This window comes from Polypterus senegalus, chromosome 13 (genome assembly GCF_016835505.1).
Source record: "Polypterus senegalus isolate Bchr_013 chromosome 13, ASM1683550v1, whole genome shotgun sequence".
Lineage (NCBI taxonomy): Eukaryota > Metazoa > Chordata > Cladistia > Polypteriformes > Polypteridae > Polypterus > Polypterus senegalus.
Genome location: NC_053166.1, coordinates 53,237,361 through 53,252,393, shown reverse-complemented (window position 1 = coordinate 53,252,393; position 15,033 = coordinate 53,237,361).

Genomic DNA, 15,033 nt, shown 5'->3' with positions numbered 1-15,033 from the left:
TGTATAGCATTTATATGATAAGTTCAGAGTGCACAAAGATGCAATATGGAAAGGCTCTAACCTTATGAAACACTGAATTGGTTGAACTTTAACAGATACAGCCTTAACTTATTTAATAAGACATGATAAAATAATCTGAATCTTGATAAAAAACACAGATAAAGCTACAAATGAAATCAGTTTTGATTTTTTGGCCAGAAAAGTAAAAGTGCAAAGGAATAGGATACACATTACTTAGAATATATTGCTACAGTTCATTTCTCTGTTTCTTGTTATTATTAGTGAAGCAGCCGGTGTCCTTTTGCTTTTAGGCTTCCTCATACTGCACAAACAAAGAAAGCTGGTTATGTCTTACTATGAAAATGTAAAGCTCAAAACATGCCAATTTCTTCTGCAGAACAGAAGTATGAGGAATTCTTTGAGATCACTGTCCACCATTCAAGACCAAAATGTGTTAAATAGTGGCCTCCTTTTCTGGCAAGTTATCTAAGTTAGAGAAACACATTGAAGTCAGGAGACTTCTACTATTGAATACAAAAGACAGAAAACAAAATAAACCAACAATCATACAGCTATATACTGTATATCAGTGTGGGAGACATACAACAGTAACAAACATGGCCAAGAGAGTATTCAATTTTAGAAATTCTGTCATTAGAAAGCAAGTACTACATAGGCACACACACATACTTGAAATTTGCTTTCTTTTTACTTCTTTTTACTTAACACTACACCACTACAACACTTTTCAGTGTTTTTGTGTGTGTATGTGGATCGTGAATGCCTAACCTGTCATTCTGATCTATCTTGTCAAAGCACTCTGCTCATTTGGTCTGTTTCATATTTAAATGGTGAGTCAAACAAAACTTCCATCAATGAAGATAGTGTATAGTATCGATACTGCAAATGACTATGCAATGATGGGGACATATCAATTGTTGCCATAAACTGATGGCATCCCCAGACCCAGCATAGTTCAGCAATACATAAGAATGTAATATAGAGTTTTATTTACTCTCGTCAGGATTTCTATAAATATTACCAGCTATTTGCATTTCAGTTGAATACAGTTGACGAAATATTACCATACAGTGTATAAAATATCATATTTAAGTGATCATTGTTCTCTCAGATTTGCTTAGTCTAAATCCAATTCCAGTCATCCAGCACCTGTGTTCCCTGTATCTTTCCCAGCTTATTCACAGTTAAATCTTTATTGAACAACAGGAATAAAACTCCTATAATATGCAGGTTTTTTTTAAGTGGCTGGTATTTCAACGTGTAATGCCTTTTAATATGGAGTAAAAATCAGTTGTCATTTTTAGAGAATGCACAATCAATGCCAAAGTTTAATATCATTCCTTAAAACGTCCCAATATAAGCAACAGTCATGTGGCAGGATCCATTTAAACGCAGTACATAATTTACAAGATAATGATTTGCAGATGATGATGTCCTGTTTGCTTCATCAGGCTGTGATCTTCAGTTCTCTCTGAATCAGTTCGCAGCTGAGCGTGAAGTGGCTGGGATGGGAAACCGCACCTCCAAATCTGAGACCATGGTCCTCAGCCGGAAAAGGGTGGAGTGCCCTCTCAGGGTTGGAGGCGAGATCCTGCCCCAAGTGGAGGAGTTCAAGTATCTCGGGGTCTTGTTCACGAGTGAGGGAAGAATGGAGCGTGAGATCGACAGGCGGATCGGTGCGGCATCCACAGTGATGCGGGCTCTGCATCAGTCAGTGGTGAAAAAGGACCTGAGCCGTAAGGGAAAGCTCTCAATTTACCAGTCGATCTACATTCCTACCCTCACCTATGGTCATGAGCTATGGGTAGTGACCGAAAGAACAAGATCACGAATACAAGCGGCTGAAATTAGTTTCCTCCGCAGGATGCCCCCTGGACGACTCCCTGGTGAGGTGTTCTGGGCACATCCAACCGGGAGGAGGCCCCGGTGAAGACCCAGGACACATATGGCATGGCTCTGTATCATTTTAAAGCATCATTTTCGCTTAGTTTTGGAGGTATGGACACTGACCGGTACGGCAAGCACATAATGTGAATATAACTGCCTAAACAATAATATTCGATAAGATGCACTGCAACACTTGCTTATGAAATGTCAGAATAAAATAATTCAGAGTTTTTGTACATTCTCTTACAAAAAGCATTAACAGATATGTAATACTTTCTAATACATTAAGTAATGAAATATTAAACTTTTTTTTTTTTTTTTGCTGATGCTAAACCTACATATATAGTATGTGCTGATTGAAAATGGGTAATTTGTTACCCACCCATCTGATATATACTCCCACAAATATACTGATAAAAAAATGAAGGGAACACTTCATCATCACAGTCTAACACCAAGTCATTTATGTTTCAGGGATATCAGTCTATCCAGTTAGGAAGCATAAGCGATTGTGAATCAACTTAACCTACTTTGGTGCAAATGAAAGTGACAACACATGCACTGGACAGGCAACAGCAAGACAAGCTTAAAAAGAGGATGGTTGTACAGGTGGTGGCCACAGACAACTGCTCTTTCCTTATCCTTCCTGACTGATTCTTCTCTAGTTTTACATTTTGCTAGTGTCTTTGTCACTATAGGTAGCATGAGGCAGTACCAGCAGCTGTTTCAGGTTGCACAGGTAGTCTAGCTCCTCCAGCATGGCACATCCATACAGGCTGTCACAAAAGGTTTGCTATATCTCCCAGCACAGTCTCAAGAGCAAGGAGGAGATACCAGGAGACGGGCTGTTACCCGAGGAGAGTTGCACAGGTCCATAGAAGGGCATCAACACAACAGCAAGACTGATATCTGTTCCTTTGTGCAAGGAGGAACAGGAGGAGCACTGCCAATGCCCTACAAAAGATCTGCAGCTGGCTACTGGTGTGCATGTTACAAACCAAACTGTCAGAAACAGACTACGTGAGGGCGGCATGAGGGCCCGACGTCCTCCAGTGGGACCTGTGCTCGTAACCCAGCACTGTGCAGCTCGATTGACATTTGCCAGAGAATACCACAATTGGCAGCTTTGCGATTTCCACCCCATTCTCTTCACAGACAAGAGAAGGTTCTCCCTGAGCACATGTGACAAATGTAAGAGTCTACAGATGCCATGGTGAACATTATGCAGCTTGCAACATCATCCAGCATGAACATGTTGGCAATAGGTCAGTGATTGTCTGGGGAAGCATATCCTTGTAGGGTCGCACAGCCTTCCATGTGCTAGGCAATGGTGTCCTGACTGCTGTTAGGTACTGGGATAAAATCCTTGGAGCCATTGTCAGACCTTATGCTGGTAAAGTGGACCCTGGGTTCCTTCTGGTGCAGGATGATGCTCAGCCCCTGACCAGAGTGTGCAGGCAGTTCCTGAAAGACAAAGGCATTGATGCCATTGACTGACCCTCACATTCCCCTGACCTGAATCCAATTGAGAACCTCTGGGCCATTATGTCTTACTGTATCCGATACCAAAAAGTAGCACCAATACTCTCCAGAAGCTCACTGAAGCCCTGATCCACGTCAAAGAAAAGATCACCCAAGACAAAATCCACCACCTCATCAGGAGCATGCCTAGACATTGTTGGAAGTGAATACATGCACGTGGGGGCCATACACACTACTGAGTCACATTATGAACTGCTGTGATGAAATTCACGCAAATTGGATCAGTCTGTAATTTCAATTTTTAACTTTGATTTTCAGTGTGATATTAAATCTAGCCCTCAATGGGTTGGTGATTTTGGTTTCTATTGAACATTGGTACATCATTTTATTCTCAATGAATTACACAGTATTATTCAGTAAAGATTTATCACTTGAATATTTAATTCATCGAGATGTGTGATTTAAGCGTTCCCTTAATTTTTTTGAGCAGTGTATTTGGTAAATAGTCTGATCTATTTCTTAATATCTGAACATAACTAATAAACATCTATGTCTCTCAAAGTTCTAAAATTGGATACATCTAACCTGAGACAATAAATGACACATCACAAATTTTAATCTGTAATGGTTGTTTCAACAGAAACTTGGACAAAAAGCAGAATCATGTGTGAAAACATAAGTTTACTATAACTGCTTCCATATCCTTTAAGAAGCTAATTTGAGCCTGGTGCTGTTGATTAAATGAACTTGATTATTTCATGATTATAAAGTGCAACTTTGATAAATAAAAACAGAACCTTTAGCAGTTCAGTCTGGAACATTCAGGTTTGATATAAAACACATTATGAGCGAAGGTATCTGCAATTATCTCAAAGAAGCAATAATAATTGCTTGTTACCTTAAGAAGTGTAATAGGGCTACTTCCAAAAACTTTGAACTTCTTCATTATACAGTGAAAATAATTATTTGCAAATGGAAAACACTGAAGACCATTGCCAGTCTTCCCAGCAACAAGAGTTTCAACAAATTCACAAAAGATTTGGCAGCACGATGCATTAAAAATACAAAAATGTAAAGTCTTTATCTAGGAAACTACATCTTACTGTAACATAGTAAAGTTACAGTTCATTACTCTACAATTCCAAAAAGACAAAGTAATGCTTTCACTGATGGATATTCAGGAGAGAACTCCTTTCAAAAAACAAACTTACATTGTATCAAGGTTTAGGTTTACCAAGTTGCATTTGAGTAAAAAACATGACCCCTGGAACAATGTCCCTGGATAATTGAAACCAAAGTGGTGGTGTCTGATCATTATGTATGCATATGCCATGTCTGGCAAAAACCAAACACAACAGATCACCACAAGAATACCATACATGCTATCAAGCATAGTAATGGAGTGGTGACTGGTGATGATTTGGTGTTGTTTTGCTGCCACTGTATCTGGATACCATGAAGTCCACTATAAACTCCAACAACAGAGTACTGTAGTGGAAAATGTGAGGACATCTACCAAACTGCAAGCTTGGCCAAGAATAACCCTCAGCTCGCCAGAAAATCTACAACTGAGTAGCTGAAAAAGAAAAGGACCATGGTTTTGGAACAGCCAAGTCAAGAAATCAGTCCCATCAAGATACTGAGTCATGGCTATAAGGACGGTACGTATGACAAAATGCCTCCAAAAATGAATAAACTGAAGCAGCGGGACTGAATTTCTCCAACAAGATTTAACAGACTGAGTACAACATGCAGGTAATTATTTCTTCAGGTCATTGCTGCCAAAGGTGTCCTTCTCTTTATCTACTGTAGTACTTACTATTTCATATATTGACTTATTTTATGTTGTATAAGTTATGTCAAAGTCACATTTTTAGGTTTGTCATTTGATGTTAATATTTATATAATTTATGACTTACTGAGGACTACATGATTTAGTCATACTTTTCTTTCCAAATGTATTAAGTACTAATATTTGTTTGCTAATATAACTTGGCTCCAAGCTCTAAATACAACCCCGGACATTTTTTCAAGTTAACATGGTAAGAATTAACATTATTTTGTTATAGCTTCAGTTGCACCTGAAATTAAACACATTGGCTGGACTACTACAAAAGTACTACCTTTTCTAGGCAAGTTCACTAAAAAAGTATAACTTAATCACAGAAGCAGGAAATACCTAATATTCTTTTTAATTGTGTTTGTTTGACCAGTCTGGGTCAACATTTTAAACCAGTGTTCGCAAAATGTTGAGCTACCACATAGCAACAAGAGTTCCTTGGAACTGCATTTGACATGCCTTTTGCCTTATGCAGATATGAATACATAAGCAGTGCTTCTTACTATGACTATCAGATATCAAGTTACACATAAATGGATAAACACAGGCATAAAAAGGTTTCACTCCTCTTCCACTGTAATATAAAAACCAAAACAATATAACTAAACAATATGAGTATATATGAGTGTATATAATTTACATGTTATTTATTTTCATTGCTCACTCCAAGCAAGTCTCTAGTACTCATCTATGATTAATATGTGTGCACCAAGTTCCAAAGTCAAACTTCATTTTTGTTTTCCAAGAATATAAATAACTTTCAAAAAGTTTATTTGCATATTTACCTATGTGTGATTAAGTAAAGCAGGTCTAATGACCCATGTTATCCCACAATAGGCCGGAAGATGTCTATGGCTGTGGGGCCCAGTTTCTAAAGTAATGAAAACAGTACTTAATTACATCACAAACTCAAATGTAATGCTGCCCTCTAGTGTCTGATCTGAAACAAAATTACACTTTTCATTATAAACCAGACTTGGGCAAGAATTGTGACCTATTAGCAACATCTTTCATGTCTACCACTGACAGTCTAACCCTGGCAAAGTCACTTAACCTGCTAGGACAAACACTTTACACAGATGTACAGGTATCAGCAAAAAAACAATAATAATGACAAAGCTATACACATACAGTGCATCCGGAAAGTATTCACAGCGAATCCGGAAAGTATTCACAGTGCGTCACTTTTTCCACATTTTGTTATGTTACAGCCTTATTCCAAAATGGATTAAATTCATTTTTTTCCTCAGAATTCTACACACAATACCCCATAATGACAACATGAAAAAAGTTTACTTGAGATTTTTGCAAATTTATTAATATAAAAAAACTGAAAAAGCACATGTACATAAGTATTAACAGCCTTTGCCATGAAGTTCAAAATTGAGCTCAGGTGCATCTTGTTTCCCCTGATCATCCTTGAGATGTTTCTGCAGCTTAATTGGAGTCCACCTGTGGTAAATTCAGTTGATTGGACATGATTTGGAAAGGCACACACCTGTCTATATAAGGTCCCACAGTTGACAGTTCATGTCAGAGCACAAATAAAGCATGAAGTCAAAGGAACTGTCTGTAGACCTCCAAGACAGGATTGCCTCGAGGCACAAATCTGGGTAAGGTTACAGAAAAAGTTCTGCTGCTTTGAAGGTCTCAATGAGCACAGTGGCCTCCATCACCTGTAAATGAAAGAAGTTCAAAACCACCAGGACTCTTCCTAGAGCTGGCCGGCCATCTAAACTGAGCAATCAGGGGAGAAGGGCCTTAGTCAGGGAGGTGACCAAGAACCCGATGGTCATTCTGTCAGAGCTCCAGAGGTCCTATGTGGAGAGAGGAAAACCTTCCAGAAGGACAACCATCTGCAATCCACCAATCAGGCCTGTATGGTAGAGTGGCCAGACGGAAGACACTCCTTCATAAAAGGCACATGGCAGCCCGCCTGGAGTTTGCCAAAAGGCACCTGAAGGACTCTCAGACCACGAGAAACAAAATTCTCTGGTCTGATGAAACAAAGATTGAACTCTTTGGTGTGAATGCCAGGCGTCACGTTTGGAGGAAACCAGGCACCGCTCATCACCAGATCAATACCATCATTACAGTGAAGCATGGTGGGGGCAGCATCATGCTGTGGGGATGTTTTTCAGCGACAGGAACTGGGAGACTAGTCAGGATAAAGGGAAAGATGACTGCAGCAATGTACAGAGACATCCTGGATGAAAACCTGCTCCAGAGCGCTCTTGACCTCAGACTGGGGCGACGGTTAATCTTTCAGCAGGACAATGACCCTAAGCACACAGCCAAGATATCAAAGGAGTGGCTTTAGGACAACTCTGTGAATGTCCTTGAGTGGCCCAGCCAGAGCCCAGACTTGAATCCGATTGAACATCTCTGGAGAGATATTAAAATGGCTGTGCACCGACGCTTTCCATCCAACCTGATGGAGCTTGAGAGGTGCTGCAAAGAGGAACAGGCGAAACTGGCCCAGGATAGGTGTGCCAAGCTTGTGGCATCATATTCAAAAAGACTTGAGGCTGTAATTGCTGCCAAAGGTGCATCGACAAAGTATTGAGCAAAGGCTGTGAATACTTATGTACATGTGATTTCTCAGTGTTTTTATTTTTAATAAATTTGCAAAAACCTCAAGTAAACATTTTTCACGTTATCATTATGGGGTGTTGTGTGTAGAACTCTGAGGAAAAAAATGAATTTAATCCATTTTGGAATAAGGCTTTAACATAACAAAATGTGGAAAAAGTGATGCGCTGTGAATACTTTCCGGATGCACTGTATGTATCAGCAAACAACCATTAATATCGACATGGGTGTGTAGAACACTTTAGTTCAGTATTCTCAAAAAGCAAGATGTGAAAAAAGCAGTGAGATAGATGCAAGAGATTCCTTCAAAACAGCCATTGTTAGACTTTCATTAAAACAATTGTTCTGAATTAAAAGCGTTAAGAATTAATTTAAGAAATATGGGCCAATTTCAAAAATACATTTTCTTTTTGTTGTTTTTAGATGAAATTATAACATTAAAAACTAAAGCTTTCAACACAGTCACGGCATTTAAGTAGCCTTAACTCATATAAACAATAAAATTTTTCCAGTGCATGATAAGCCACCATCAGTATGATTTTAGATTTAAGCACAGCTATTGAAAGCATTGACCAAAGCATTTTATTATATTAAGCACTCTTGATAATTTAGTTGGAATGTCACATATTTTTCTGGGATTGTTTAATTCATATTAATATATATTCTATATGTGGTAACGTTTAATGTTAGTACTACCTCATTCCTGTGTACAGTGCTGGAGATTCTCAAAGTTCCATTCTTTTTTTTTCCTATTTCTAATCTGATGATTCTAAATTAATTCAAATTCTGCTTCTAACCAGGAACAGATTTAATTGTCAACTGGGGAACTAAATACTGATCTAACATAATAGTGATAATATTCTGAAGGAATCATCATTATTTTTCTGTGACTTCATGCATTTTAGAGTGCTCACACATTGGGGCTTTAGAGCTGGCTGAGCTAGGACAGATGGACTCTCGAACTAAATATTAGACCAGTTTTACTAGTAAGGTGTTGTACTGTATTAGCCATTATGGATGACAAGTCAAGAAAAATGACACCTTTTTTGGCTAACTAAACAGATTACAATATGAAAACTTTCAAGGAAAATTCTTAGAATTTAAAAATGTAGATATGGGTACATAGAGTTTTTGTCCAAAAACGTACTAAGATTTTTTTTAATATACACATTTCATTTGTGTTTATGCTGCATGTCATTTTCTGTTTTATTTACTGTAAATATATTGTATTACTAAAAAGTGTATAGTACACTGTGTTTATAAACTGAAATTACTTCCTGAGAATAAAAACTTAATATTATTTGAATATCTTTTCTTCAAATATAATATTTGATTTTGAAAATGTTATGAAATATAAATATATTTTATATGCCAAATATGATGGGGTTTCGGTCTTTAGTGTGCAAAACAAGACCATTCACCTCCGAGTCCCTCAAAGACAATCATGGCAACAAAATACAAGTCAATCTGTATCAAATCAACTGATTTCGAAATAGTTTCCCAACTATCCATCTCCGATTTAATTAATACTTGTTAAAAGTAATCTCATTATATCTAACTACTTGTGTACAAAATTTTAGGCTTGTACACTCATTAATTATAAAAAGGGATGCTTTTGTGGCCACAATTTTACTGAAAAACAAATATGACAATGTTACATAAATCTAACTTTTAAACTGTTAATGCTAGGTGCATCACATTTTCAGGGATTGCTGTTTAGTATTAGACATGTTTATAATCTAAAACAGTTGGTTCACAGTTGCAAATTTGCCGGTTTATAGCTTGATGAAAATTGTATTAAACATCTGATCTTTCAAATTTTGACAGGTATTACTCATGTTATAGTTCTTCAGCAGTTAGATGCTTGTTTGAAAGAAATCAATGTTTCTGAATTAAAAGCTTTAAAAATGAAAAAAAAAAACACTTCATGTCTATATTTCAAATGCATATTGCCCACGTATGACAAAGTCTACCATAATGAGAACTCAAGCAAAATTACACATTTTATTGGCTAACTAAAAAGATTACAATATGCAAATTTCCAAAGCAACTCAGTGCCCTTCTTCAGGCAAGATGTAAGATGCCTGAGTTATCTCAAAAGCTTGTATATTGTAATCTTTTTAGTTAGCCAATAAAATGTGTCATTTTGCTTCATTTCTCATTACATCCATAGTGGCTAACACAGTACAACACCCTAGAACTAAAGTCTGCCATAAAATGAGATATAACACTTGAAATAACATGCTTGAATTTGTATATGTACTAAATATTAACTCAATATTTTGTTCCTGGATAGAATGACATTATTTTCAGCAAGTATGAAGAAAATCAGAGATGGTTAGTTGGGAGGCCTCTGTTGATTTCACATGGATTAATACATTAATACAGGCTAATATAGTGGAGCACTTTTAAAAAAAACTGCTGAAAACACATTACTTTAACATGGCCTTCTCATAACTTGACTGTAATTAAAATCCTGATACTCTGTATATCCAACTCATTATAATAACTATTCATGGTGGCTCTAAAATCTGTACTAACCCCTACTCTGGAGTTTTTTTGTTTTCTCTGTCCACCCTGGCCATCGGACATTACTCCTTTTTATATTAACTAATGTTGTCTTATTTTAATTTCTTATTTTGTCTTTTATTTTTCTTTTCTACATTATGTAAAGCACTTTGAGCTACTTTTTGTATGAAAATGTGCTATATAAATAAATGTTGTTGTTGTTGGATTGACCCAGAGAAGATTTTACAAAAACAGTTTGCAAATTTATAATACTGTATTCATATACTGCACACACACAGATTCTAAAATCATGTGAATTAATTAAATAACACTCAATACTCCAGAATAACAAAGCAAAAACAGGATTATAGAAATTTTTGCAAATTTATTAATAATAAAAACTATATACAGTAACCACACACAACCCTTATCTATGTACATAACTAGAAAATTTCCCCATTAAAGAAATTTTCGGCACAAAGGAAGATGTATAGACACAGCAGTAACAGAAGTGTATATATTTAAATTTCAATCTCAGCAACAAGTAACTTTGGATCCTCTTTTATCCACTGAAATTTGTATGTTTTACTTTTTGTATTTGTATACCACATACATTTTTACATATTTTGTCTACTCTTATGTTTATCCTGTATGACAATAATATTTAAAAAATACACAACCTTTCCCTCTGTCAATAATGAGTAACTGAAAATGGTTTATTTATACTAGACATACTGCAAGCATATAGAGCCATTATACTTATTGTAAGTTTATTATTGATATTATTGTTATAATACAGTTAAATGAAAAAGCCTTACACCTGGCTAACTGAGTGACTCAACACAAATAATCAAATTTCAAGAATATCTGAATTGTACTTTAAATAAAATATATATCTATCTATCATTCTCTATTTTTTAAGAATAATGTACGTACCTAACACAAGCAAAGCCTTACCTGACACAGATATTTAGCTTTTTTAAATCTTTGGTAAAGAAAAAAAAGAAATATAAAGAATCAGGGCTGATAAAAAGTTTACTACTATTTCTACGTACCCAAAATTTGAGATAGATAATAATTAGATTTAATTATAGATAGATTTATAGATTTAAAGTATAGATACAAATAATTTTGTTATTGTATATAATTCAGCTTAGTTGTTTGTGATCTCTTAATTGATTGTTTTTTCCTTGGACAAAGTAAATGTATAGGGTGGTCCAGATCTAATTATGCAATGTTCATTATGCTATAACTTATTAGGTTTACTACGTAGAAAATCACCCGAAAAATCCCGGACAATCGAGAAGTGTGCAAACTGACGACATGAAGAATCGTCTTTGCGCCGAACTAGAATCGTCCCCGCATAAATCAAAGTCATCCAGATGATCTGCATCTGCATAATTAGATCTGGACCACCCTGTATTAGATGAGTCTGGAGAAGGAGAAAAGGGGGTGGGGTGGAGAAACAGGTGTTTGATACACTTGGTGTACAAAAAAAGAAAAAGAAAATAATGGTTGAAAAGGAATCCATGGCTTCGGTGTCTTTACCCAGACTTTACAAACTTATAATAAGTTACATTTGTAACCCCTAAATTAATGCAATGCAAATGAAGTGATGCTTGACTGTCTCTGCAGGACATATTTTCAATAAATAAATCCATAAATTAGTTATTCATTCAGGAATATTATTTGGCTTTCCTTTTCCCACAGGTGTGCTGTGCAACATCAGCACCCAATGGTTTGTTCTGTAAAGTATTTGTAGACTACCTTTTAATTATGAGTCTTTCCATTCTAATACATTTTGACATTGTAATATCTCATTTATGACCTTTAAGTCTAATTTGGACTGCACTGTCTACCAAAGATGTTCTTAACAATTAACTTTACCACACATAACTGTATTCTGCAGAAAACATTTGCATTTCTGTTATTTCTTAAAGTCTGCTGTATTAAATGAAACAGCTAACATTAGATGCAGAAAGGAAAACTGACAGATGTGGCCTGTTCTTAACGAACTGATTTCTTTTCTTTTTTAAACTGTTCACCCCTCCATTTATCCATCCATCCATTACTGAGTCAGCTAAACTCAGTCTACCCCAGGAACATCAGGCTCAAATCAGAAAGCAACCTTGAATGCGTTAGCAGTACATTACTGGGTAGTGTTACACACATTGATTAACTAATAGGGAGGCAATTTAGACAATAACATACATATCTTTGAGATATTCGATGAAACCAGCCTGTCTAGATTAAACTCAGTCAGTCAGAAAGAGAAAGTGCAAACAGAAATAGTGATACTGCGTCGTTCGCTGTACCACAATACGTCCAGTTTCAGAAACTATTTTACATAAACTAGCAATAATGTTTTCAAGAAAACCAAACACTACCAGGAAATTTCTGAATTAGGTAATGGTAAACAAGGCGTAAAATTTAAAAACGCGGTGCTTTGCACAGTGCTTCGCTAGAGTTCGTGCCGCTCGGGGCGGGGCGGTGCTTCAATTTGCCGCTCTCCAACGTATCTGAATATGTTAACCTATTTAAATTGAAAATTTAAATGACGTAATGAGAAAAATTAAGATAAAAATTGCATATATTTATTCATATATAAAGAAACAGCAATAATATATCACATATAATTATTTATAAGCATCACCTAGACAAGAATATAGTATAGACGCACTGATAAACCGTTGTAATTATTAGTTTAATACAACTACCCTGCGAAAACCAGAACCAGTGTAGCGTACAAGTGATAGGTGAGGATGTTTTCTGCGCAGATCAAAAGAACGCATTCGGATGGATAAGGAAACGAAATTATAAATTGTAAATTCGTTGTTCATCTTCCTAGAAATTATTATTGTTGTAATGTTTGTTTATTTTTGTCATTGCCTCGTAAAGTTTAACTGCTGTCTGATGCCGTCACAGAAGGACAGTCTGAAAATTATTTTTGAATCATTTGTGGATAAAAAATCTGATAATTTTACGTTTTTCATTAATGAGTGATATTGTTCCGAACCCTGTTGCCTACACACGAATTGTACTGAGCCTTTTGGCCAATAATGCCGCCCGGGGCGGACCGCCCCTAGCTACGCCACTGGCTTTGCAAGAGGAACATACTTCAATAAGAGACATTTTCGGGCATTAAGAAATAGCCCAACACATGTTATATGTTAAATGAAATGCAACTGACCTGGCGTTCTGCTTCAATGTCAACGGTATTAATGACAAATACAACAAAAAATGATGTTGTTTCATCGAATGGGCTTCGGGTACGATGGCGTCAAAATGCAATCTTTCTCTCCGCGCCACTTTTGACCACGCACAGCGCGTAAAAGTCGCCAAAAAGGAACCTAGCAGCTACACGCATGCGCTAAATGAATGCGCGTAGATAAAGCCCAGAGAGCGACAATCAAAACCTTGATTAGATAGATAGATAGATAGATAGATAGATAGATAGATAGATATTACAGATAGATATAGGAGATAGTATTCAGACCCCCCTTCAATTTTTCACTCTTTGTTATATTGCAGCCATTTGCTAAAATCATTTAAATACATTTTTTCCTCATTAATGTACGGTCCGTGTACTTTTTGGTATTTGAAATTTCATTTTAGAAGCAAAAACGAAAAAACGAAAATAAAAGGAATTTTCAGATTTTGATTTTTGATTAAAGAATAAAATGAGCGAAAATAAGGTATTTTTTAATTCTGTGGTAACAAATAGCAGTCATAAATTTAAAATTACACATACTTTTCTGGATGTATTTGTGATACAAGTAATGAAAGTGTAATAGCTCAAAAACAACAAAACAGACGCATTTTCGTTGTCTGAAACCGGAGGCATTTCTTCTTCTGTGCGATTTTTGACGAGACGTGCGAACAAGCCTCCTCACAACACATCGACCAACGGCCTTGAAGTTACACTGCATGGCATCAGCAGAGGATGGACCATCGCGTTGTTTTTCGGAACAGTAAAAGAGTGACACTCCGGGACGAAGACATGACTGCAGAAAAACTGAGTCGCATCTTTCCGGTATAAAAATGCAAGCTTTGCAAACTTTGCTTAATTGATGTAGCAGTTCTGTAATGAACGTTATTGTTGTTATTTACTGTGAAACAGCTAACATTTGGTGATTTCATTTACTAACACTAAGTCTGGCCATTTTTATAGTGCTATCGCTAAACGTTTCGAGTATTAACAATGCGCACAAGTGTAACACGATAGGAAAGCAACGTGATTTACAGAAAGTTTTCTTAACATGTGTTACATTTGTCAATGAGCAGCCATTCAAAATGTTAGCACTCTAAAAATTGCCAGACTTAGTTGTTAGTAAATGAAATCACCAAATGTTAGCTGTTTAATAGTAAGTAACAACAATAACGTTAATAAAAGAACTGCAACGTCAATGAAGCAAAGTTTGCAAAGCTTGCATTTTTTACCGGAAAGATGCGACTCAGTTTTTCTGCAGTCATGTCTTCGTCCCGGAGTGTCACTCTTTTACTGTTCCGAAAAACAACGCGATGGTCCATCCTCTGCTGATGCCATGCAGTGTAAGTTCAAGGCCGTTGGTCGATGTGTTGTGAGGAGGCTTGTTCGCACGTCTCGTCAAAAATCGCACAGAAGAAGAAATGCCTCCGGTTTCAGACAACGAAAATGCGTCTGTTTTGTTGTTTTTGAGCTATTACACTTTCATTATTTGAAT